We start from the raw sequence: 23738 nt of genomic DNA, 5'->3' as shown, positions 1-23738 counted from the left end.
GAGAGAGAGAGAGAAGGAGCGAGAGAGGGAGAGAGAGAGAGAAGGAGCGAGAGAGAGAGAGAGAGAGAGAAGGAGAAGGAGCGAGAGAGAGAGAAGGAGCGAGAGAGGGAGAGAGAGAGAAGGAGCGAGAGAGAGAGAGGGAAGGAGCGAGAGCGAGAGAGAGAGAGAGAAGGAGCGAGAGAGGGAGAGAGAGAGAGAAGGAGCGAGAGAGAGAGAGAAGGAGCGAGAAGGAGCGAGAGAGAGAGAAGGAGCGAGAGAGGGAGAGAGAGAGAGAAGGAGTGAGAAGGAGCGAGAGAGAGAGAGAAGGAGCGAGAGAGAGAGAAGGAGCGAGAGAGGGAGAGAGAGAGAGAAGGAGCGAGAGAGAGAGAGGGAGAAGGAGAGAGAGAGAGAGAAGGAGAAGGAGCGAGAGAGAGAGAGGAGCGAGAGAGAGAGAAGGAGCGAGAGAGAGAGAGGGAGAAGGAGTGAGAGAGAGAGAGAAGGAGCGAGAGAGAGAGAGAGAGAGAGAGAGGGAGAAGGAGCGAGAGAGAGAGAGAGAGAGAGAGAGAAGGAGAAGGAGCGAGAGAGAGAGAAGGAGCGAGAGAGGGAGAGAGAGAGAGAAGGAGCGAGAAGGAGCGAGAAGGAGCGAGAGAGAGAGAGAAGGAGCGAGAGAGGGAGAGAGAGAGAGAAGGAGCGAGAAGGAGCGAGAGAGAGAGAGAAGGAGCGAGAGAGAGAGAGAGAGGGAGAAGGAGCGAGAGAGAGAGAGAAAAAGAGAGTAGAGGGAGCATCAAGGAGATGAACATTGTTGAACACATTCGGGCCTTGGCGAAAGAGAAAAAGACAGCGAGAGGGGACAGAGAGAGGAGACAGAGAGAGGGGAGTAACATATGGAGAGAAAGACAGAAGACAGGGAATGAGACAATAGAAGAGAGTGAATGGCTAGTGAGTAAGAAAGAAAGAGGGTGAGGATGGAGGGAGGGAGGGAGGGAGGGAGGGAGGGAGGGAGGGAGGGAGGGAGGGAGGGAGGGAGGGAGGGAGGGAGGGAGGGAGGGAGGGAGGGAGGGAGGGAGGGAGGGAGGGAAAAGAGTGCCGTCTGGTGCACTTATCTGTGAGATCATCTTCAATTAGCTCTCTGTCGGCAAAGTGGAGTGATGCTGGGGAGTGTGTGGGTTTAGCCATCGCCAGGCGGAATATATCAGAGCCAGACAGCCAGCGCTAGCCGCTCCACTCCCTCTCTGGCTCGGGGCTACAACATGTTCTCTGCATACTCAATAAGGCCCTGGTCGACTGGAAATGGCTTCCGTCTTTGATCCTCTGAATCAAGCGGCTACAGTCTTCAGGCCTCATTTCCTCAAAAGGAATCCATTCCACAGTGAAAATGGCACTTGGCTAGAATGTGTGCCTCAGACCCAGGTCCAGTGCTGATAGGACAGAATGAGCGGAGGGTAATTTGACCCATAGAATTACATACAGGATTTATATGATTTGACATCACAATAGGTCAACTGTCAGGTGGAGCCTGGGTGAAACTCAACATTTGCCAAAGATAATACATTATATTCATCTGGCCTGCCTGGGTCAAAAACACATGTCAAAGAGTAATTCAGCTTTTCCAGTTCTATTGTATTATAAAAACTACATTCAAGTGCAGCTCCTGTATATTGGAAAAATACATATATATTCTTGATATATATATATATATATATATATATTTATATATATACAGTGCCTTGCGAAAGTATTCGGCCCCCTTGAACTTTGCAACCTTTTGCCACATTTCAGGCTTCAACATAAAGATATAAAACTGTATTTTTTTGTGAAGAATCAACAACAAGTGGGACACAATCATGAAGTGGAACGACATTTATTGGATATTTCAAACTTTTTAAACAAATCAAAAACTGAAAAATTGGGCGTCAAAATTATTCAGCCCCCTTAAGTTAATACTTTGTAGCGCCACCTTTTGCTGCGATTACAGCTGTAAGTCGCTTGGGGTATGTTTCTATCAGTTTTGCACATCGAGAGACTGAAATTTTTTCCCATTCCTCCTTGCAAAACAGCTTGAGCTCAGTGAGGTTGGATGGAGAGCATTTGTGAACAGCAGTTTTCAGTTCTTTCCACAGATTCTCGATTGGATTCAGGTCTGGACTTTGACTTGGCCATTCTAACACCTGGATATGTTTATTTTTGAACCATTCCATTGTAGATTTTGCTTTATGTTTTGGATCATTGTCTTGTTGGAAGACAAACCTCCGTCCCAGTCTCAGGTCTTTTGCAGACTCCATCAGGTTTTCTTCCAGAACGGTCCTGTATTTGGCTCCATCCATCTTCCCATCAATTTTAACCATCTTCCCTGTCCCTGCTGAAGAAAAGCAGGCCCAAACCATGATGCTGCCACCACCATGTTTGTCAGTGGGGATGGTGTGTTCAGGGTGATGAGCTGTGTTGCTTTTACGCCAAACATAACATTTTGCATTGTTGCCAAAAAGTTCAATTTTGGTTTCATCTGACCAGAGCACCTTCTTCCACATGTTTGGTGTGTCTCCCAGGTGGCTTGTGGCAAACTTTAAACAACACTTTTTATGGATATCTTTAAGAAATGGCTTTCTTCTTGCCACTCTTCCATAAAGACCAGATTTGTGCAATATACGACTGATTGTTGTCCTATGGACAGAGTCTCCCACCTCAGCTGTAGATCTCTGCAGTTCATCCAGAGTGATCATGGGCCTCTTGGTTGCATCTCTGATCAGTCTTCTCCTTGTATGAGCTGAAAGTTTAGAGGGACGGCCAGGTCTTGGTAGATTTGCAGTGGTCTGATACTCCTTCCATTTCAATATTATCGCTTGCACAGTGCTCCTTGGGATGTTTAAAGCTTGGGAAATCTTTTTGTATCCAAATCCGGCTTTAAACTTCTTCACAACAGTATCTCGGACCTGCCTGGTGTGTTCCTTGTTCTTCATGATGCTCTCTGCGCTTTTAACGGACCTCTGAGACTATCACAGTGCAGGTGCATTTATACGGAGACTTGATTACACACAGGTGGATTGTATTTATCATCATTAGTCATTTAGGTCAACATTGGATCATTCAGAGATCCTCACTGAACTTCTGGAGAGAGTTTGCTGCACTGAAAGTAAAGGGGCTGAATAAAGGGGGAGGAGTGTCAAAATCAATAGTTACAGTCAGTATCTGGACACCAGCTGCATTAAGTACTGCAGTGCTTCTCCTCCTCATGGACGGCACCAGATTTGCCAGTTCTTGCTGTGAGATGTTACGCCACTCTTCCACCAAGGCACATGCAGGTTTCCAGACATTTCTGGGGGGAATGGCACTAGCCCTCACCCTCCGATCTAACAGGTCCCAGACGTGCTCAATGGGATTGAGATCTGGGCTCTTCGCTGGCCATGGCAGAACACTGACATTCCTGTCTTGCAGGAAATCACACACAGAACGAGCAGTATGGCTGGTGGCATTGTCATGCTGGAGGGTCATGTCAGGATGAGCCTGCAGGAAGGGTACCACATGAGGGAGGAGGATGTCTTCACTGTAACACACAGCATTGAGATTGCCTGCAATGACAACAAGCTCAGTCCGATGATGCTGTGACACACCGCCCCAGACCATGATGGACCCTCCACCTCCAAATCGATCACACTCCAGAGTACGGGCCTCGGTGTTATGCTCATTCCTTCGACGATAAACGCGAATCCGACCATCACCCCTGGTGAAACAAAACCGCGACTCGTCAGAGAAGAGCACTTTTTGCCAGTCCTGTCTGGTCCAGCAATGGTGGGTTTGTGCCGATAGGTGACGTTGTTTCCGGTGATGTCTGGTGAGGACCTGCCTTACAACAGGCCTACAAGCCCTCAGTCCAGCCTCTCTCAGCCTATTGCGGACAGTCTGAGCACTGATGGAGGGATTGTGCGTTCCTGGTGTAAATCGGGCAGTTGTTGTTGCCATCCTGTACCTGTCCCGCAGGTGTGATGTTCGGATGTACTGATCCTGTGCAGGTGTTGTTACACGTGGTCTGCCACTGCGAGGACGATCAGCTGTCCGCCCTGTCTCCCTGTAGCACTGTCTTAGGCGTCTCACAGTACGGACATTGCAATTTATTGCCCTGGCCACATCTGCAGTCCTCATGCCTCCTTGCAGAATGGCTAAGGCACATTCACACAGATGAGTAGGGATCCTGGGCATCTTTCTTTTGGTGTTTTTCAGAGTCAGTAGAAAGGCCTCTTTATTGTCCTAGGTTTTCATAACTGTGACCTTAATTGCCTACCGTCTGTAAGTTCTTAGTGTCGTAACAACCCTTCCACAGTTGCATGTTCATTGAACAAGCATGAGAAAAAGTGGTTAATCCCTTTACAATGAAGATCTGGGAAGTTATTTGGATTTTTAAGAATTATCTTTGAGAGACAGGGTCCTGAAATTTTTTTATTTTCTTGCTTAGTTTAAATATACTGTATATACAGTGGGGCAAAAAAGTATTTAGTCATCCACCAATTGTGCAATTTCTCCCACTTAAAAAGATGAGAGAGGCCTGTAATTTTCATCATAGGTACACTTCAATGATGACAGACAAATGAGGGGGAAAAAATCCAGAAAATCACATTGTAGGATTTTAATGAATTTATTTGCAAATTATGGTGGAAAATAAGTATTTGGTCAATAACAAAAGTTTATCTCAATACTTTGTTATATACCCTTTGTTGGCAATGACAAAGGTCAAATGTTTTCTGTAAGTCTTCACAAGGTTTTTACACACTGTTGCTGGTATTTTGGCCCATTCCTCCATGCAGATCTCCTCTAGAGCAGTGATGTTTTGGGGCTGTTGCTGGGCAACACGGACTTTTGAACTCCCTCCAAAGATTTTCTATGGGGTTGAGATCTGGAGACTGGCTAGGCCACTCCAAGACCTTAAAATGCTTCTTACGAAGCCACTCCTTCGTTGCCCGGGCTGTGTGTTTGGGATCATTGTCATCCTGAAAGACCCAGCCACGTTTCATCTTCAATGCCCTTGATGATGGAAGGAGGTTTTCACTCAAAATCTCACCATACATGGCCCCATTCATCCTTTCCTTTACACGGATCAGTCGTCCTGGTCCCTTTGCAGAAAAACAGCCCCAAAGCATGATGTTTCCACCCCCATGCTTCACAGTAGGTATGGTGACCTTTGGATGCAACTCAGTATTCTTTGTTTTCCAAACCCGACGAGTTGAGTTTTTACCAAAAAGTTATATTTTGGTTTCATCTGACCATATGACATTCTCCCAATCTTCTTCTGGATCATCCAAATGCTCTCTAGCAAACTTCAGACGGGCCTGGACATGTACTGGCTTAAGCAGGGGGACACGTCTGGCACTGCAGGATTTGAGTCCCTGGTGGCATAGTGTGTTACTGATGGTAGGCTTTGTTACTTTGGTCCCAGCTCTCTGCAGGTCATTCACTTGGTACCCCCGTGTGGTTCTGGAATTTTTGCTCACCGTTCTTGTGATCATTTTGACCCCACGGGGTGAGATCTTGCGTGGAGCCCCAGATCGAAGGATATTATCAGTGGTCTTGTATGTCTTCCATTTCCTAATATTTGCTCCCACAGTTGATTTCTTCAAACCAAGCTGCTTACCTATTGCAGATTCAGTCTTCCCAGCCTGTTCCAGGTCTACAATTTTGTTTCTGGTGTCCTTTGACAGCTCTTTGGTCTTGGCCATAGTGGAGTTTGAAGTGTGACTGTTTGAGGTTGTGGAAAGGTGTCTTTTATACTGATAACAAGTTCAAACAGGTAACGTGTGGAGAAGAAGTTACAGGTCTGTGAGAGCCAGAAATCTTGCTTGTTTGTAGGTGACGAAATACTTATTTTCCACAGTTGAAGTGTACGTACCTGTGATGAAAATTACAGGCCTCTCTCATCTTTTTAAGTGGGAGAACTTGCTCAATTGGTGGCTGACTAAATACTTTTTTGCCCCACTGTACTTGAGGGGCACTTGAATGTAGTTTTTCCAGTACAATAGAATTGGAATAGTTAAATCACTATTTGACATGTGTTTTGACCCAGGCAGGTCAGATGAATGTATTATCGTATTACAAATGTTTAGTTTCACCCAGGCTCCACCTGACAGTTGACCTATTGTGAGGTCAAATCCTAGAAGTCCTGTATGTAATTCTATAATTCTATCAAATTACCTCCGCTCATTCTGTCCTATCAGCACTGGACCTGGGTCTGAGGCACACATTCTAGCCAAGTGCCATTTCCACTGTGGAATGGATTCCTTTTGAGGAAATGAGGCCTGAAGACTGTAGCCACTTTATTCAGAGGATCAAAGACGGAAGCCATTTCCAGTCGACCAGTACATCATGTTTTAGCATTACTCCAGTTGTTAAACAGCAGCAAACTATTCCACTACTTACAGGACATGACCTCACAGAGTAAATAGACCATTGTGTTGGACATGGCACTGTGGCACACAGCCTTGGCACCAAACAATAAAGGCCAAATCCATTATCTTGTGATGGAGAAAGAGCACGCTAGAGTACGGAGAAAAAAAAGACTACCAGCGACACGACAGTTTTCACTTGCATTTAGACAAATAGACTCCCATGAAGAAACTTAAGTTAGCACCAGTTTGTTGAATGCTATTATATCAATGGTCCACCTAACTAAGCAAATCACAAGCTGTTTATCCAAACAGACACGACCCACAATGCAGAAACAAACATTCCCACTCCCCCCCGCCAGACATCTTATCTCTGGGTCGGAAGGGCAACCTGACATCACAGGACACCCCTGCAGCTCCTAATAACTTCTCCCCTCATAGGCTCCTGTGATCAGTTATTAATTAAGACAAGTTGTCACTCCCTGATCTGTTTCACCTGTCTTTGTGATTGTCTCCAACCCCCTCCAGGTGTCACCCATCTTCCCCTTTAACCAATGTGTTTTTAAACCTGTGTTTTCTGTTGCCAATTCATCTTGATTGTGCAAGCCTACCAGCATTTTGTGTCTCAGCTCCTGCTTTTTCCAGTTTCTCTTTTCTCGTCCTCCTAGTTTTTGACCCTTGCCTGTTCTGACCCTGTACCAGCCCGCCTGACCTCTCTGCCTGACCCTGAGCCTGACTGCCACCCTGTACCTTTGCTCCACCTCTGGATTACCAACCTCTGCCTGACCCTGAGCCTGTCTGCCGTTCTGTACCTTGGCCTCTACTCTGGATTATTGACCCCTGCCTGCTTTGACCTGTCGTTTCCCTGCCCGTTACAATAAACATTGCTATTTCACACAGTCTGCACTTGGGTCCTACTTTGGTACCTGATACAAGTGTTGTTTAAACTAAAGACCCAGCCAGGCCAGCGAGTCGCACCAGATGTTAGAGCTCATCCATTACCTCTACGCTCCTCAATACTTAATGAGCACGGCAGAGCAAGGGAACCCACCCTGAGCTAAGAGACTGTCTTCAGGACTGAGTGGGAGGGAAGGGACAGGAAGAGAGGAGAGACAGCTTGGGAAATACCCACTGAGGGAGATACAATCTGGGGTTACGTAGAGGGAGGGAGGTGAGATACAGTCTGACACTAGTGTTGGGGAAAACTTGTGGTATACATTACTACGAGGGCACATTTTGTTTTGGTGGTAGAAAGGGAAATGGGGAATGAATACAAGCTTGTTTTAACGATAGGCCATACACGAGAGGCCATACACAAGAGGCCATACACGAGAGGCCATACACAAGAGGCCATACACAAGAGGCCATACACAAGAGGCCATAAATGAGAGTCCATACATGAGAGGCCATACACGAGAGGCCATACACAAGAGGCCATACACGAGAGACCATACATGAGAGGCCATACACGAGAGGCCATACATGAGAGACCATATATGAGAGGCCATACAAAAGAGACCATACATGAGAGGCTATACACGAGAGGCCATACATGAGAGGCCATACACGAGAGGCCATACATGAGAGACCATACATGAGAGGCCATACACGAGAGACCATACATGAGAGGTCATACACGAGAGGCCATACATGAGAGACCATACATGAGAGGCCATACATGAGAGGCCATACACGAGAGACCATACATGAGAGGCCATACACGAGAGGCCATACATGAGAGGCCATACATGAGAGACCATACATGAGAGGCCAACCATGAGAGTCCATACATGAGAGGCCAAACACGAGAGGCCAACCATGAGAGCCATACATGAGAGGCCAACCATGAGAGACCATACATGAGAGGCCATACACGAGAGGCCAACCATGAGAGACCATACATGAGAGGCCAAACACGAGAGACCATACATGAGAGGCCATACACGAGAGGCCATACATGAGAGACCATACATGAGAGACCATACATGAGAGGCCATACATGAGAGGCCAAACACGAGAGGCCATACATGAGAGACAATACATGAGAGGCAAAACACGAGAGACCATACATGAAAGACCATACATGAGAGACCATACATGAGAGGCCAAACATGAGAGGCCATACATGAGAGGCCAAACACGAGAGACCATACATGGGAGACTATAAATGAGAGGCCATACCAGAGAGGCCATACGTGAGAGACCATACACAAGCGGCCATACACGAGAGGACATACACGAGAGGCCATACACGAGAGATCACACACGAGAGGCCATACACGAGAGGCCATACATGAGAGACCATACATGAGAGGCCATACACAAGAGGCCATACATGAGAGGCCATACATGAGAGGCCATACATGAGAGGCCATACATGAGAGGCCATACACGAGGCCAAACACGAGGCCATACACGAGAGGCCATACACAAGAGGCCATACACAAGAGGCCATAAATGAGAGTCCATACATGAGAGGCCATACACGAGAGGCCATACACAAGAGGCCATACACGAGAGACCATACACAAGAGGCCATACACGAGAGACCATACATGAGAGGCCATACACGAGAGGCCATACATGAGAGACCATATATGAGAGGCCATACACAAGAGACCATACATGAGAGGCTATACACGAGAGGCCATACATGAGAGGCCATACACGAGAGGCCATACATGAGAGACCATACATGAGAGGCCATACATGAGAGGTCATACACGAGAGGCCATACATGAGAGACCATACATGAGAGGCCATACATGAGAGGCCATACACGAGAGACCATACATGTGAGGCCATACACGAGAGGCCATACATGAGAGGCCATACATGAGAGACCATACATGAGAGGCCAACCATGAGAGACCATACATGAGAGGCCAAACACGAGAGGTCAACCATGAGAGGCCATACATGAGAGACCATACATGAGAGGCCATACACAAGAGGCCATACATGAGAGGCCATAAATGAGAGGCCATACATGAGAGGCCATACATGAGAGGCCATACACGAGGCCAAACACGAGGCCATACACGAGAGGACATACACGAGAGGACATACACGAGAGATCACACAAAAGAGGACATACATGAGAGACCAAACACGAGAGACCAAACACGAGAGGACATACATGAGAGACCATAGACGAGAGGCCAAACATGAGAGATCATATATGAGGTCATACACGAGAGACCGTACACGAGAGGCCAAACACGAGATACCATACACGAGAGGCCATACACGAGAGGACATACACGAGAAGCCATACATGAAAACCCACTACAGCCCAAATTACATCCCCTCAGTTCAAAATTAATTCAACGTTGAGTTTCCGCTCCTCTCACATTCAGAGATTCAGAGAGTTTAGTAGTCAGGGTTGCAGGTGTGATTTCAGGGTACAGTGAAAATCTTAGGCATCGAGCTCCAACATGCACGACTAAGAAAAGTAACATTATGAAAATGGTCATAAAAAAACAACAATATATACGTAGATAGAAATAGCACTGTATACATAATAACAACTGTGGCAGTGATGAATAATTTATTTATATTTTTTATTTACCCTTTATTTAACCAGAAAGGGCTCATTGAGATTAAAAATCTCTTTTTCAAGAGCGTCCTGGCCAAGATAGGCAGCACCAAGTCATTACAAAAATTACAGACAGACAACATGAGAAACTACAAGTAATCTAGTAAAAACCATAGAATTCACAAGAGAATAACAAAATCAAAAACATTGACAGGTCAGAGAATCAGTCTCAAGATCATTCATCAGTGATTTAAAAACATTGACAGGTCAGGGAATCAGCCTCAAGATCATTCATCAGTGATTTAAAGACATTGACAGGTCAGGGAATCAGTCTCAAGATCATTCATCAGTGATTTAAAAACATTGACAGGTCAGGGAATCAGTCTCAAGATCATTCATCAGTGATTTAAAAACATTGACAGGTCAGGGAATCAGTCTCAAGATCATTCATCAGTGATTTAAAAACATTGACAGGTCAGGGAATCAGTCTCAAGATCATTCATCAGTGATTTAAAAACATTGACAGGTCAGGGAATCAGTCTCAAGATCATTCATCAGTGATTTAAAAACATAGACAGGTCAGGGAATCAGTCTCAAGATCATTCATCAGTGATTTAAAAACATTGACAGGTCAGGGAATCAGTCTCAAGATCATTCATCAGTGATTTAAAAACATTGACAGGTCAGGGAATCAGTCTCAAGATCATTCATCAGTGATTTAAAAACATTGACAGGTCAGGGAATCAGTCTCAAGATCATTCATCAGTGATTTAAAAACATTGACAGGTCAGGGAATCAGCCTCAAGATCATTCATCAGTGATTTAAAGACATTGACAGGTCAGGGAATCAGTCTCAAGATCATTCATCAGTGATTTAAAAACATTGACAGGTCAGGGAATCAGTCTCAAGATCATTCATCAGTGATTTAAAAACATTGACAGGTCAGGGAATCAGCCTCAAGATCATTCATCAGTGATTTAAAGACATTGACAGGTCAGGGAATCAGTCTCAAGATCATTCATCAGTGATTTAAAAACATTGACAGGTCAGGGAATAAGTCTCAAGATCATTCATCAGTGATTTAAAAACATTGACAGGTCAGGGAATCAGTCTCAAGATCATTCATCAGTGATTTAAAAACATTGACAGGTCAGGGAATCAGTCTCAAGATCATTCATCAGTGATTTAAAAACATTGACAGGTCAGGGAATCAGTCTCAAGATCATTCATCAGTGATTTAAAAACATAGACAGGTCAGGGAATCAGTCTCAAGATCATTCATCAGTGATTTAAAAACATTGACAGGTCAGGGAATCAGTCTCAAGATCATTCATCAGTGATTTAAAAACATAGACAGGTCAGGGAATCAGTCTCAAGATCATTCATCAGTGATTTAAAAACATTGACAGGTCAGGGAATCAGTCTCAAGATCATTCATCAGTGATTTAAAAACATTGACAGGTCAGGGAATCAGTCTCAAGATCATTCATCAGTGATTTAAAAACATTGACAGGTCAGGGAATCAGTCTCAAGATCATTCATCAGTGATTTAAAAACATTGACAGGTCAGGGAATCAGTCTCAAGATCATTCATCAGTGATTTAAAAACATTGACAGGTCAGGGAATCAGTCTCAAGATCATTCATCAGTGATTTAAAATACCAATCGGGACAAGTTCTTCTGGTTTAAAAATATTTTGTAAGGCGTTCCAAGACGATGGCGAAGAGTACATTAAAGCACTTTTACCAAATTCAGTTCGGACATTTGGAACAGTTAGCAGGATAAAGTCCAGCGAACGAAGAGAGTACCCACCACATTTCTGAACAATAAAAATGCCCAAATAAAAAGGTAGTAAACACAAAATGGCTTTGTAAATAAAAGTATACCAGTGACTGAGCCTATGATTTACTAGAGAAGGCCAGCCAACCCTGGTATACAAAGTGCAGTGGTGCGTAAGGGTTTTGCAGTTTAAAATAAATCTCAAAGTGCCATGGTAAAGAGTGTCAATTGATCTCAAACACTGAGCGGAAGCATTCATATACAGTATAAAATATCCCCATTGTCTAGTAAAGGCATAAATGTAGCTGATACTAGCCTCCTTCTGGCTTCAAAAGAAAAACAGGCCTTATTCCTAAAATAAAATCCCAATTTCAGCTTCAATTTTTTTGTAAGTAGTTGAATATGCAATTTAAATACATGGCCATTGGGGTGGAGGTAAGGTAAGGTAAGGTAAAGACTACTGAGGGGGTGGGGGGGATGACCATAGGGGGAAAGGGGGCAGCATCATGACCATTGGGGTGGAGTTAAGGTAAGGTAAGGTAAAGACTACTGAGGGGGTGGGGGGGATGACCATAGGGGGAAAGGGGGCAGCATCATGACCATTGGGGTGGAGGTAAGGTAAGGTAAGGTAAAGACTACTGAGGGGGTGGGGGGGATGACCATAGGGGGAAAGGGGGCAGCATCATGACCATTGGGGTGGAGTTAAGGTAAGGTAAGGTAAAGACTACTGAGGGGGTGGGGGGGATGACCATAGGGGGAAAGGGGGCAGCATCATGACCATTGGGGTGGAGGTAAGGTAAGGTAAGGTAAAGACTACTGAGGGGGTGGGGGGGGATGACCATAGGGGGAAAGGGGGCAGCATCATGACCATTGGGGTGGAGGTAAGGTAATGTAAAGATTACTGAGGGGGTGGGGGGGATGACCATAGGGGGAAAGGGGGCAGCATCATGACCATTGGGGTGGAGGTAAGGTAAGGTAAAGACTACTGAGGGGGTGGGGGGATGACAATAGGGGGAAAGGGGGCAGCATCATGACCATTGGGGTGGAGTTAAGGTAAGGTAAGGTAAAGACTACTGAGGGGGTGGGGGGGATGACCATAGGGGGAAAGGGGGCAGCATCATGACCATTGGGGTGGAGGTAAGGTAAGGTAAGGTAAAGACTACTGAGGGGGTGGGGGGGATGACCATAGGGGGAAAGGGGGCAGCATCATGACCATTGGGGTGGAGGTAAGGTAAGGTAAGGTAAAGACTACTGAGGGGGTGGGGGGGATGACCATAGGGGGAAAGGGGGCAGCATCATGACCATTGGGGTGGAGGTAAGGTAAGGTAAGGTAAAGACTACTGAGGGGGTGGGGGGGATGACCATAGGGGGAAAGGGGGCAGCATCATGACCATTGGGGTGGAGGTAAGGTAAGGTAAGGTAAAGACTACTGAGGGGGTGGGGGGGATGACCATAGGGGGAAAGGGGGCAGCATCATGACCATTGGGGTGGAGGTAAGGTAAGGTAAGGTAAAGACTACTGAGGGGGTGGGGGGGATGACCATAGGGGGAAAGGGGGCAGCATCATGACCATTGGGGTGGAGGTAAGGTAAGGTAAGGTAAAGACTACTGAGGGGGTGGGGGGGATGACCATAGGGGGAAAGGGGGCAGCATCATGACCATTGGGGTGGAGGTAAGGTAAGGTAAAGACTACTGAGGGGGTGGGGGGGATGACCATAGGGGGAAAGGGGGCAGCATCATGACCATTGGGGTGGAGGTAAGGTAAGGTAAAGACTACTGAGGGGGTGGGGGGGATGACCATAGGGGGAAAGGGGGCAGCATCATGACCATTGGGGTGGAGGTAAGGTAAGGTAAGGTAAAGACTACTGAGGGGGTGGGGGGGATGACCATAGGGGGAAAGGGGGCAGCATCATGACCATTGGGGTGGAGGTAAGGTAAGGTAAGGTAAAGACTACTGAGGGGGTGGGGGGGATGACCATAGGGGAAAAGGGGGCAGCATCATGACCATTGGGGTGGAGGTAAGGTAAGGTAAGGTAAAGACTACTGAGGGGGTGGGGGGGATGACCATAGGGGGAAAGGGGGCAGCATCATGACCATTGGGGTGGAGGTAAGGTAATGTAAAGACTACTGAGGGGGTGGGGGGGATGACCATAGGGGGAAAGGGGGCAGCATCATGACCATTGGGGTGGAGGTAAGGTAAAGACTACTGAGGGGGTGGGGGGGATGACCATAGGGGGAAAGGGGGCAGCATCATGACCATTGGGGTGGAGGTAAGGTAAAGACTACTGAGGGGGTGGGGGGGATGACCATAGGGGGAAAGGGGGCAGCATCATGACCATTGGGGTGGAGGTAAGGTAAAGACTACTGAGGGGGTGGGGGGGATGACCATAGGGGGAAAGGGGGCAGCATCATGACCATTGGGGTGGAGGTAAGGTAAAGACTACTGAGGGGGTGGGGGGGATGACCATAGGGGGAAAGGGGGCAGCATCATGACCATTGGGGTGGAGGTAAGGTAAAGACTACTGAGGGGGTGGGGGGGATGACCATAGGGGGAAAGGGGGCAGCATCATGACCATTGGGGTGGAGGTAAGGTAAAGACTACTGAGGGGGTGGGGGGGATGACCATAGGGGGAAAGGGGGCAGCATCATGACCATTGGGGTGGAGGTAAGGTAAAGACTACTGAGGGGGTGGGGGGGATGACCATAGGGGGAAAGGGGGCAGCATCATGACCATTGGGGTGGAGGTAAGGTAAAGACTACTGAGGGGGTGGGGGGGATGACCATAGGGGGAAAGGGGGCAGCATCATGACCATTGGGGTGGAGGTAAGGTAAAGACTACTGAGGGGGTGGGGGGGATGACCATAGGGGGAAAGGGGGCAGCATCATGACCATTGGGGTGGAGGTAAGGTAAAGACTACTGAGGGGGTGGGGGGATGACCATAGGGGGAAAGGGGGCAGCATCATGACCATTGGGGTGGAGGTAAGGTAAGGTAAAGACTACTGAGGGGGTGGGGGGGATGACCATAGGGGGAAAGGGGGCAGCATCATGACCATTGGGGTGGAGGTAAGGTAAGGTAAGGTAAAGACTACTGAGGGGGTGGGGGGGATGACCATAGGGGGAAAGGGGGCAGCATCATGACCATTGGGGTGGAGGTAAGGTAAGGTAAGGTAAAGACTACTGAGGGGGTGGGGGGGATGACCATAGGGGGAAAGGGGGCAGCATCATGACCATTGGGGTGGAGGTAAGGTAAGGTAAGGTAAAGACTACTGAGGGGGTGGGGGGGATGACCATAGGGGGAAAGGGGGCAGCATCATGACCATTGGGGTGGAGGTAAGGTAAAGACTACTGAGGGGGTGGGGGGGATGACCATAGGGGGAAAGGGGGCAGCATCATGACCATTGGGGTGGAGGTAAGGTAAAGACTACTGAGGGGGTGGGGGGGATGACCATAGGGGGAAAGGGGGCAGCATCATGACCATTGGGGTGGAGGTAAGGTAAAGACTACTGAGGGGGTGGGGGGGATGACCATAGGGGGAAAGGGGGCAGCATCATGACCATTGGGGTGGAGGTAAGGTAAAGACTACTGAGGGGGTGGGGGGATGACCATAGGGGGAAAGGGGGCAGCATCATGACCATTGGGGTGGAGGTAAGGTAAAGACTACTGAGGGGGTGGGGGGGATGACCATAGGGGGAAAGGGGGCAGCATCATGACCATTGGGGTGGAGGTAAGGTAAGGTAAGGTAAAGACTACTGAGGGGGTGGGGGGGATGACCATAGGGGGAAAGGGGGCAGCATCATGACCATTGGGGTGGAGGTAAGGTAAGGTAAGGTAAAGACTACTGAGGGGGTGGGGGGGATGACCATAGGGGGAAAGGGGGCAGCATCATGACCATTGGGGTGGAGGTAAGGTAAGGTAAGGTAAAGACTACTGAGGGGGTGGGGGGGATGACCATAGGGGGAAAGGGGGCAGCATCATGACCATTGGGGTGGAGGTAAGGTAAGGTAAGGTAAAGACTACTGAGGGGGTGGGGGGGATGACCATAGGGGGAAAGGGGGCAGCATCATGACCATTGGGGTGGAGGTAAGGTAAGGTAAAGACTACTGAGGGGGTGGGGGGGATGACCATAGGGGGAAAGGGGGCAGCATCATGACCATTGGGGTGGAGGTAAGGTAAGGTAAAGACTACTGAGGGGGTGGGGGGGATGACCATAGGGGGAAAGGGGGCAGCATCATGACCATTGGGGTGGAGGTAAGGTAAGGTAAGGTAAAGACTACTGAGGGGGTGGGGGGGATGACCCTAGGGGAAAAGGGGGCAGCATCATGACCATTGGGGTGGAGGTAAGGTAAGGTAAGGTAAAGACTACTGAGGGGGTGGGGGGGGATGACCATAGGGGGAAAGGGGGCAGCATCATGACCATTGGGGTGGAGGTAAGGTAAGGTAAGGTAAAGACTACTGAGGGGGTGGGGGGGATGACCATAGGGGGAAAGGGGGCAGCATCATGACCATTGGGGTGGAGGTAAGGTAAGGTAAGGTAAAGACTACTGAGGGGGTGGGGGGGATGACCATAGGGGGAAAGGGGGCAGCATCATGACCATTGGGGTGGAGGTAAGGTAAGGTAAAGACTACTGAGGGGGTGGGGGGGATGACCATAGGGGGAAAGGGGGCAGCATCATGACCATTGAGTAAAATAAAACAATAAACATTTTAATCAAACCATTTTAATAAAGAGTCATAATACACATATTGACAACCAGACAACCAGACATACTGTACATAGTCTCTCCCCCTGGGCTCAGTGATTTGAATTGAACCCTCCCTGAGTGGGGTGAGGTAAACTCAAACCCCTCCACCAGGCTCCACACCTCCTCATCTCACCTTCTCATCCCACCTCCCTCCATCTCTGCAAATTAAAGAGGTAGGCATGAAACTATCAACTATCCAACAACTATATTTGGATCAATATTGTCATTTGACGTTTCAGTTGACACCAAATCAACAAACAAATGAGTGTACAGTTAGTGAGATAGAGAGACCTTGAATTAAAAAATAATCTGAGATAGCGCAGGGTCAGTAGGCTAAACAGGAAGAACGACTCCATTTAGAGTACAACACACCAACGACAAAATGTACCAAAGAGACAGAGATCTGCTAGAGGTCCCCTTGGGTTTTATAACTATAGTGATCATGCTGAAACATGGAATCTTAATAAAATAGGCCTAGAATATCTTTACGAGTCAAATGTGGATGGAGTGGAGGGACTGTTATGGTGCAGTAACCATGTTAACGGTCTCCATAAGCCATTCCTTGATAACTCTACGGGTGATGAATGAGACTGGATTAGCCCTGGCAGGAGTTATCCGTAAAAGTGTCAGAGGAGAAGAAATACCAGAAACCAGTTATGGGTCCACTAAATCATGTCCATTTTGAACTGAACTGCACCTGGGTGGCAATTCTTCTCAAAACGCCTCCTTTAGAAAATGTCTCCTTTAGTAAATGTCTCCTTTAGAAAATGTCTCCTTTTGAAAATGTCTCTTTTAGAAAATGTCTCCTTTTGAAAATGTCTCCTTTTGAAAATGTCTCCTTTTGAAAATGGCTCTTTTTGAAAATGTCTGGGTTCTAGTGGGTTCTAGTGGGTTCTACTGACATAATACATTGGATTCTAATGGGTTCTACTGACAGACTAAATTATGTTCTAGTGGGTTCTACTGACAGACTAAATGTTGTTCAAGTGGGTTCTACTGACAGAATAAATTGTGTTCTAGTGGGTTCTACTGACAGGCTAAATTGCGTTCCAGTGGGGTCTATTCTGACATACTAAATTGGGTTAGAGTGGGGTTTACTGACATAATAAATTGGATTCTAGTGAGGTTTACTTACAGACCACATTTGGTTCTAGGGTGGTCTACTAAATCACCCTCTCTCCCTGGCCTTGAGTTCTCTTCCAGCAAGATAGAATAAGATAGATACAGGAGAGTACAAAGTGACACTCTAAACTCTGATTCATAGTTACTGCTGAAGCCTAAGAGTTATAATCTCTCTCTTGCTTGCTCTCTCTCTCTCTGATAATGTATCCATGCATTAGCATAATTGACAGACACACACACACACACACACACACACACACACACACACACACACACACACACACACACACACACACACACACACACACACACACACAGTGCCTTCAGAAAGTATTCATACCCCTTGACTAGTTTCGAATGTTTTACAACCTGAATACTAAATGTTTTAAATATATATATTTTTGCGTGATTGTTTTCTCTCTCAGATTTATTGAAAATGAAATACAGAAATATCTCATTAACATAATGTAAGTATTCACATCCCTGAATTAAAACTTTGTAGAAGCAGTGATTACAGCTGGTAAGACTAAGATCTTTGTTAGACAGATCTTGCCATAGATTTTCAAGTAGATTTAAGTAAAAACTGTCATTCACGGAACATTCACTGTCTTCTTGGTAAAGCAACTCCAGTGTAGATTTGGCCGTCAGCCAGCCAGGAGCTGCCAGAGTCGTCTGCCAGCCAGGAGCTGCCAGAGCCGCCTGTCACGCCGGCGATGCCGGAGTCGCCCTCCTCTCCGGAGCTGCCAGAGTCGCTCCTCAGTCCAGAGGCGCCTTTCCGTCCAGTGGCACTCTCTACGGTGATCTTCACTCCGGGGCCCGCTGCGAGGGTTCCCGCTCCTGAGGCGCCACCTAAGTGGGCCAAGACTGAGGTAGAGCGGGGTCCACGTCCCGCACCCGAGCCGCAGCCATGAAAGAGGCCCACACGGACCCTCCCCTTTAGGTTTTTGCGGTCGGAGTCCGCACCTTTGTGGGGGGGTACTGTCACGCCCTGACCTGAGTATTCTTTGTTTTCTTTATTGTTTTGGTTAGGTCAGGGTGTTACATGGGTGATGTATGTTTTTTGTACTGTCTAGGGGTTTTGTAAGTTTATGGGGTTGTTTACCATCTAGGTGTTTATGTATGTCTATGGTTGCCTAGATTGGTTCTCAACTAGAGGCAGCTGTTTATCTTTGTCTCTGATTGGGAACCATATTTAGGCAGCCATCTTCTTTGGGTATTTCGTGGGTTACTGTCTATGTGTAGTTGCCTGTGTCGGCACTCGTTGTCATAGCGTCACGTTCGTTTTGTTATTTTTGTTTAAGTGTTCTTCGTGTTCTTCATTCATTAAAAGAAGAATGTAATTCTAATCACGCTGCGCTTTGGTCTCCTCTTTACGACGATCGTGACAGCATGGTCTACTAATTTTCACTCTGTCAATTAGGGTAGTATTGTGGAGTAACTACAATGTTGTTGATCCATCCTCAGTTTTCTCCTATCACAAACATTAAATTCTGTAATTGTTTTTAAGTCACCATTGGCCTCATGGTGAAATCCCTGAGCGGTTTCTTTCCTCTCTGGTAACTCAGTTAGGAAGGGCGCCTGTATCTTTGTAGTGACTGGGTGTATTGATACACCATCCACAGTGTAATTAATAACCTCACCATGCTCAAAGGGATATTCAATGTCTGCTTTTTTTACCCATCTACCAATAGGTGCCCTTCTTTGTGAGGCATTGGAAAACCTCCCTGGTCTTTATGGTAAATCTGTGTTCATGGTTAATCTGTTTTCATGGTTAATCTGCTCAACTGAGGGAGGTTACAGATCCTTGTATGTGTGGGGTACCGAGATGAGGAAGTCATTCAACAATCATGTTAAATACTATTATTTTGACTCGTTATGCACATTTTAACTCCGGAACTTATTTATTAACAAAGGGGTTGAATACAACACAACAAAATGAAGATTACGTCAAGGGGTGTGAATACTTTCTGAATGCACTGTGGGTTAAACAATTCCTTTACATCCACAGCCCACCCGTTCTAAAAGCATTTTACGGTTCCCAGTATTCTATTTATAGCGGAGTCAGAGAATAGTTTATAAGTGCCTCTCCGATGATAATGACTAGTAGCTTGTGTGTGTGTGTGTGTGTGTGTGTGTGTGTGTGTGTGTGTGTGTGTGTGTGTGTGTGTGTGTATGTGTGTGTGTGTGTGTGCTCAAGTTTTAAGTATTAATGTCACAAGCACAGTGAAATGCCTTTCTTGCTAGCTCTAAACCCAACAATACCATACTATATACAGGCTCAGTTCAATACCATACTATATACAGGGTCAGTTCAATACCATACTATATACAGGGTCAGTTCAATACCATACTATATACAGGGTCAGTTCAATACCATACTATATACAGGGTCAGTTCAATACCATACTATATACAGGGTCAGTTCAGCCCCATACTATATACAGGGTCAGTTAATACCATACTATATACAGGGTCAGTTAGTACCATACTATATACAGGGTCAGTTAATACCATACTATATACAGGGTCAGTTAATACCATACTATATACAGGGTCAGTTAATACCATACTATATACAGGGTCAGTTAACACCATACTATATACAGGGTCAGTTCAATACCATACTATATACAGGGTCAGTTAACACCATACTATATACAGGGTCAGTTCAATACCATACTATATACAGGGTCAGTGCAATACCATACTATATACAGGGTCAGTTCAATACCATACTATATACAGGGTCAGTTAACACCATACTATATACAGGGTCAGTTAACACCATACTACATACAGGGTCAGTTAACACCATACTACATACAGGGTCAGTTCAATACCATACTATATACAGGGTCAGTTCAATACCATACTATATACAGGGTCAGTTAACACCATACTATATACAGGGTCAGTTCAGCACCATAAGCACCATATTTCCAATGTGCAGGGATACTGGGGTGATGGAGGTAGATACTGTACAGGTAGTCAGTCACAGGTCATGTACAGGTAGTCAGTCACAGGTTATGTACAGGTAGTCAGTCACAGGTTATGTACAGGTAGTCAGTCACGGGTTATGTACAGGTAGTCAGTCACAGGTCATGTACAGGTAGTCAGTCACAGGTTAAGTACAGGTAGTCAGTCACAGGTCATGTACAGGTAGTCAGTCACAGGTTATGTACAGGTAGTCAGTCACAGGTCATGTACAGGTAGTCAGTCACTGTGTATGTACAGGTAGTCAGTCACAGGTTATGTACAGGTAGTCAGTCACAGGTTATGTACAGGTAGTCAGTCACAGGTCATGTACAGGTAGTCAGTCACATGTCATGTACAGGTAGTCAGTCACAGGTTATGTACAGGTAGTCAGTCACAGGTCATGTACATGTAGTCAGTCACAGGTTATGTACAGGTAGTCAGTCACAGGTCATGTACAGGTAGTCAGTCACTGTGTATGTACAGGTAGTCAGTCACAGGTTATGTACAGGTAGTCAGTCACAGGTTATGTACAGGTAGTCAGTCACAGGTCATGTACAGGTAGTCAGTCACATGTCATGTACAGGTAGTCAGTCACAGGTTATGTACAGGTAGTCAGTCACAGGTCATGTACAGTTAGTTACAATGTATGTACAGGTAGTCACAGGCAATGTACTGTATGTGAATTGAGGAATTGTATAAGAAACGAGGGAAGTGTGTATCAGAACAGTATGGTGGCATGGGAATCGTGAGATCATGTTGGAGCGCGCACTAACCTAGTATTATAATATTATAAAATGCAACACACATGAACGTGCATGGACACACACACACACACACCCCACACATGTTGTAGATCGGAGGTGTGATCAACAGGGTGGATCTGGCCTGAGAGCATTGAGTAATTCCTGGGTTGACCATCTGATTTAACACAGAGACAAGAAAGCCCAGGCAGGCATACCCACCCATACATATTCAACAGAACAGCCCCACTACAGCGCTCCTCTCTTTATCTCTCTTTTCTTCTGCCTCACCTGACAAGGGCACCTCACATAGAAACAGATAGCTTAATTAGCAAAGGGGGAATTATTCATATGAGCTTGGTATTTTTAATCAGAATAAAAGTGTTATTTACAAAACGCACGGAATAAGTTAATAAACAAACAGGACAGAGTGAGAGATATAATAAGACAGAGTGAGGACTGAGAGATAGAATATAATAAGACAGTGTTAGAACAGAGAGAGAGAGAGATATAATAAGACAGAGTGAGGATATAGAGAGAGAGAGATATAATAAGACAGAGTGAGGACAGAGAGAGAGAGAGGACAGAGGGAGAGAGATATAATAAGACAGAGTGAGGATAGAGAGAGAGATATAATAAGACAGAGTGAGGACAGAGAGAGAGATATCATAAGACAGAGTGAGGACTGAGAGAGAGAGATATAATAAGACAGAGTGAGGACTGAGAGAGAGAGATATAATAAGACAGAGTTAGGACAGAGAGAGAGAGATATATAATAAGACAGAGTGAGGACAGAGAGAGAGAGAGGACAGAGAGAGAGAGATATAATAAGACAGAGTGAGGATAGAGAGAGATATATAATAAGACAGAGTGAGGACAGAAAGAGAGATATCATAAGACAGAGTGAGGACTGAGAGAGAGATATATAATGAGACAGAGTGAGGATAGAGAGAGATATATATAATAAGACAGAGTGAGGACAGAGAGAGAGAGAGGACAGAGAGAGATAGATATAATAAGACAGAGTGAGGATAGAGAGAGAGAGATATAATAAGACAGAGTGAGGACAGAGAGAGAGAGAGGACAGAGAGAGAGAGATATAATAAGACAGAGTGAGGACAGAGAGAGATATCATAAGACAGAGTGACGACTGAGAGAGAGATATATAATAAGACAGAGTGAGGACAGAGAGAGAGAGATATAATGAGACAGAGTGAGGATAGAGAGAGAGAGATCTAATAAGACAGAGTGAGGACAGAGAGAGAGAGAGGACAGAGCGAGAGAGAGAGATATAATAAGACAGAGTGAGGATAGAGAGAGAGAGATATAATAAGACAGAGTGAGGACAGAGAGAGAGAGAGGACAGAGAGAGAGATATATAATAAGACAGAGTGAGGATAGAGAGAGAGAGATATAATAAGACAGAGTGAGGACAGAGAGAGAGAGGACAGAGAGAGAGAGATATAATAAGACAGAGTGAGGTTTGAGAGAGAGATATATAATAAGACAGAGTGCGGATTGAGAGAGAGATATATAATAAGACGGAGTGAGGATAGAGAGAGAGAGATATCATAAGACAGAGTGAGGACAGAGAGAGAGAGATATAATGAGACAGAGTGAGGATAGAGAGAGAGAGATATAATAAGACAGAGTGAGGACAGAGAGAGAGAGAGGACAGAGAGAGATAGATATAATAAGACAGAGTGAGGATAGAGAGAGAGAGATATAATAAGACAGAGTGAGGACAGAGAGAGAGAGAGGACAGAGAGAGAGAGAGATATAATAAGACAGAGTGAGGATAGAGAGAGATCTAATAAGACAGAGTGAGGACAGAGAGAGAGAGAGAGGACAGAGAGAGAGAGAGATATAATAAGACAGAGTGAGGATTGAGAGAGAGATATATAATAAGACAGAGTGAGGACAGAGAGAGAGAGAGAGAGAGAGGACAGAGAGAGAGAGATATAATAAGACAGAGTGAGGATAGAGAGAGAGATATATAATAAGACAGAGTGAGGACAGAGAGAGAGAGGACAGAGAGAGAGAGATATAATAAGACAGAGTGAGGTTTGAGAGAGAGATATATAATAAGACAGAGTGCGGATTGAGAGAGAGATATATAATAAGACGGAGCGAGGATAGAGAGAGAGAGATATAATAAGACAGAGTGAGGACAGAGAGAGAGAGAGGACAGAGAGAGAGAGATAATAAGACAGAGTGAGGATATAGAGAGAGATATATAATAAGACAGAGTGAGGATGAGAGAGAGAGAGGACAGAGAGAGAGAGATATAATAAGACAGAGTGAGGATTGAGAGAGAGAGACATAATAAGACAGAGTGAGGATTGAGAGAGAGAGATATAATAAGACAGAGTGAGGACTGAGAGAGAGAGGACAGAGAGAGATATATAATAAGACAGAGTGAGGATTGAGAGAGATATATATAATAAGACAGAGTGAGGATTGAGAGAGATATATATAATAAGACAGAGTGAG

The 23738-nt window shown here is 45.8% G+C and overlaps 1 protein-coding gene across 1 annotated transcript in view; it reads right to left on the bottom strand.

The window, feature by feature from the left end:
• The window catches only part of LOC109878620 (neurexin-3a-like), a 665512-nt gene that overhangs the window by 521506 nt on the left and 120268 nt on the right, over positions 1–23738 (bottom strand). The window lies entirely within an intron of this gene.

Source organism: Oncorhynchus kisutch, linkage group LG14 (assembly GCF_002021735.2).
Source record: "Oncorhynchus kisutch isolate 150728-3 linkage group LG14, Okis_V2, whole genome shotgun sequence".
Classification (NCBI taxonomy): domain Eukaryota; kingdom Metazoa; phylum Chordata; class Actinopteri; order Salmoniformes; family Salmonidae; genus Oncorhynchus; species Oncorhynchus kisutch.
This window is presented reverse-complemented; position numbering and strand designations above follow the sequence as displayed.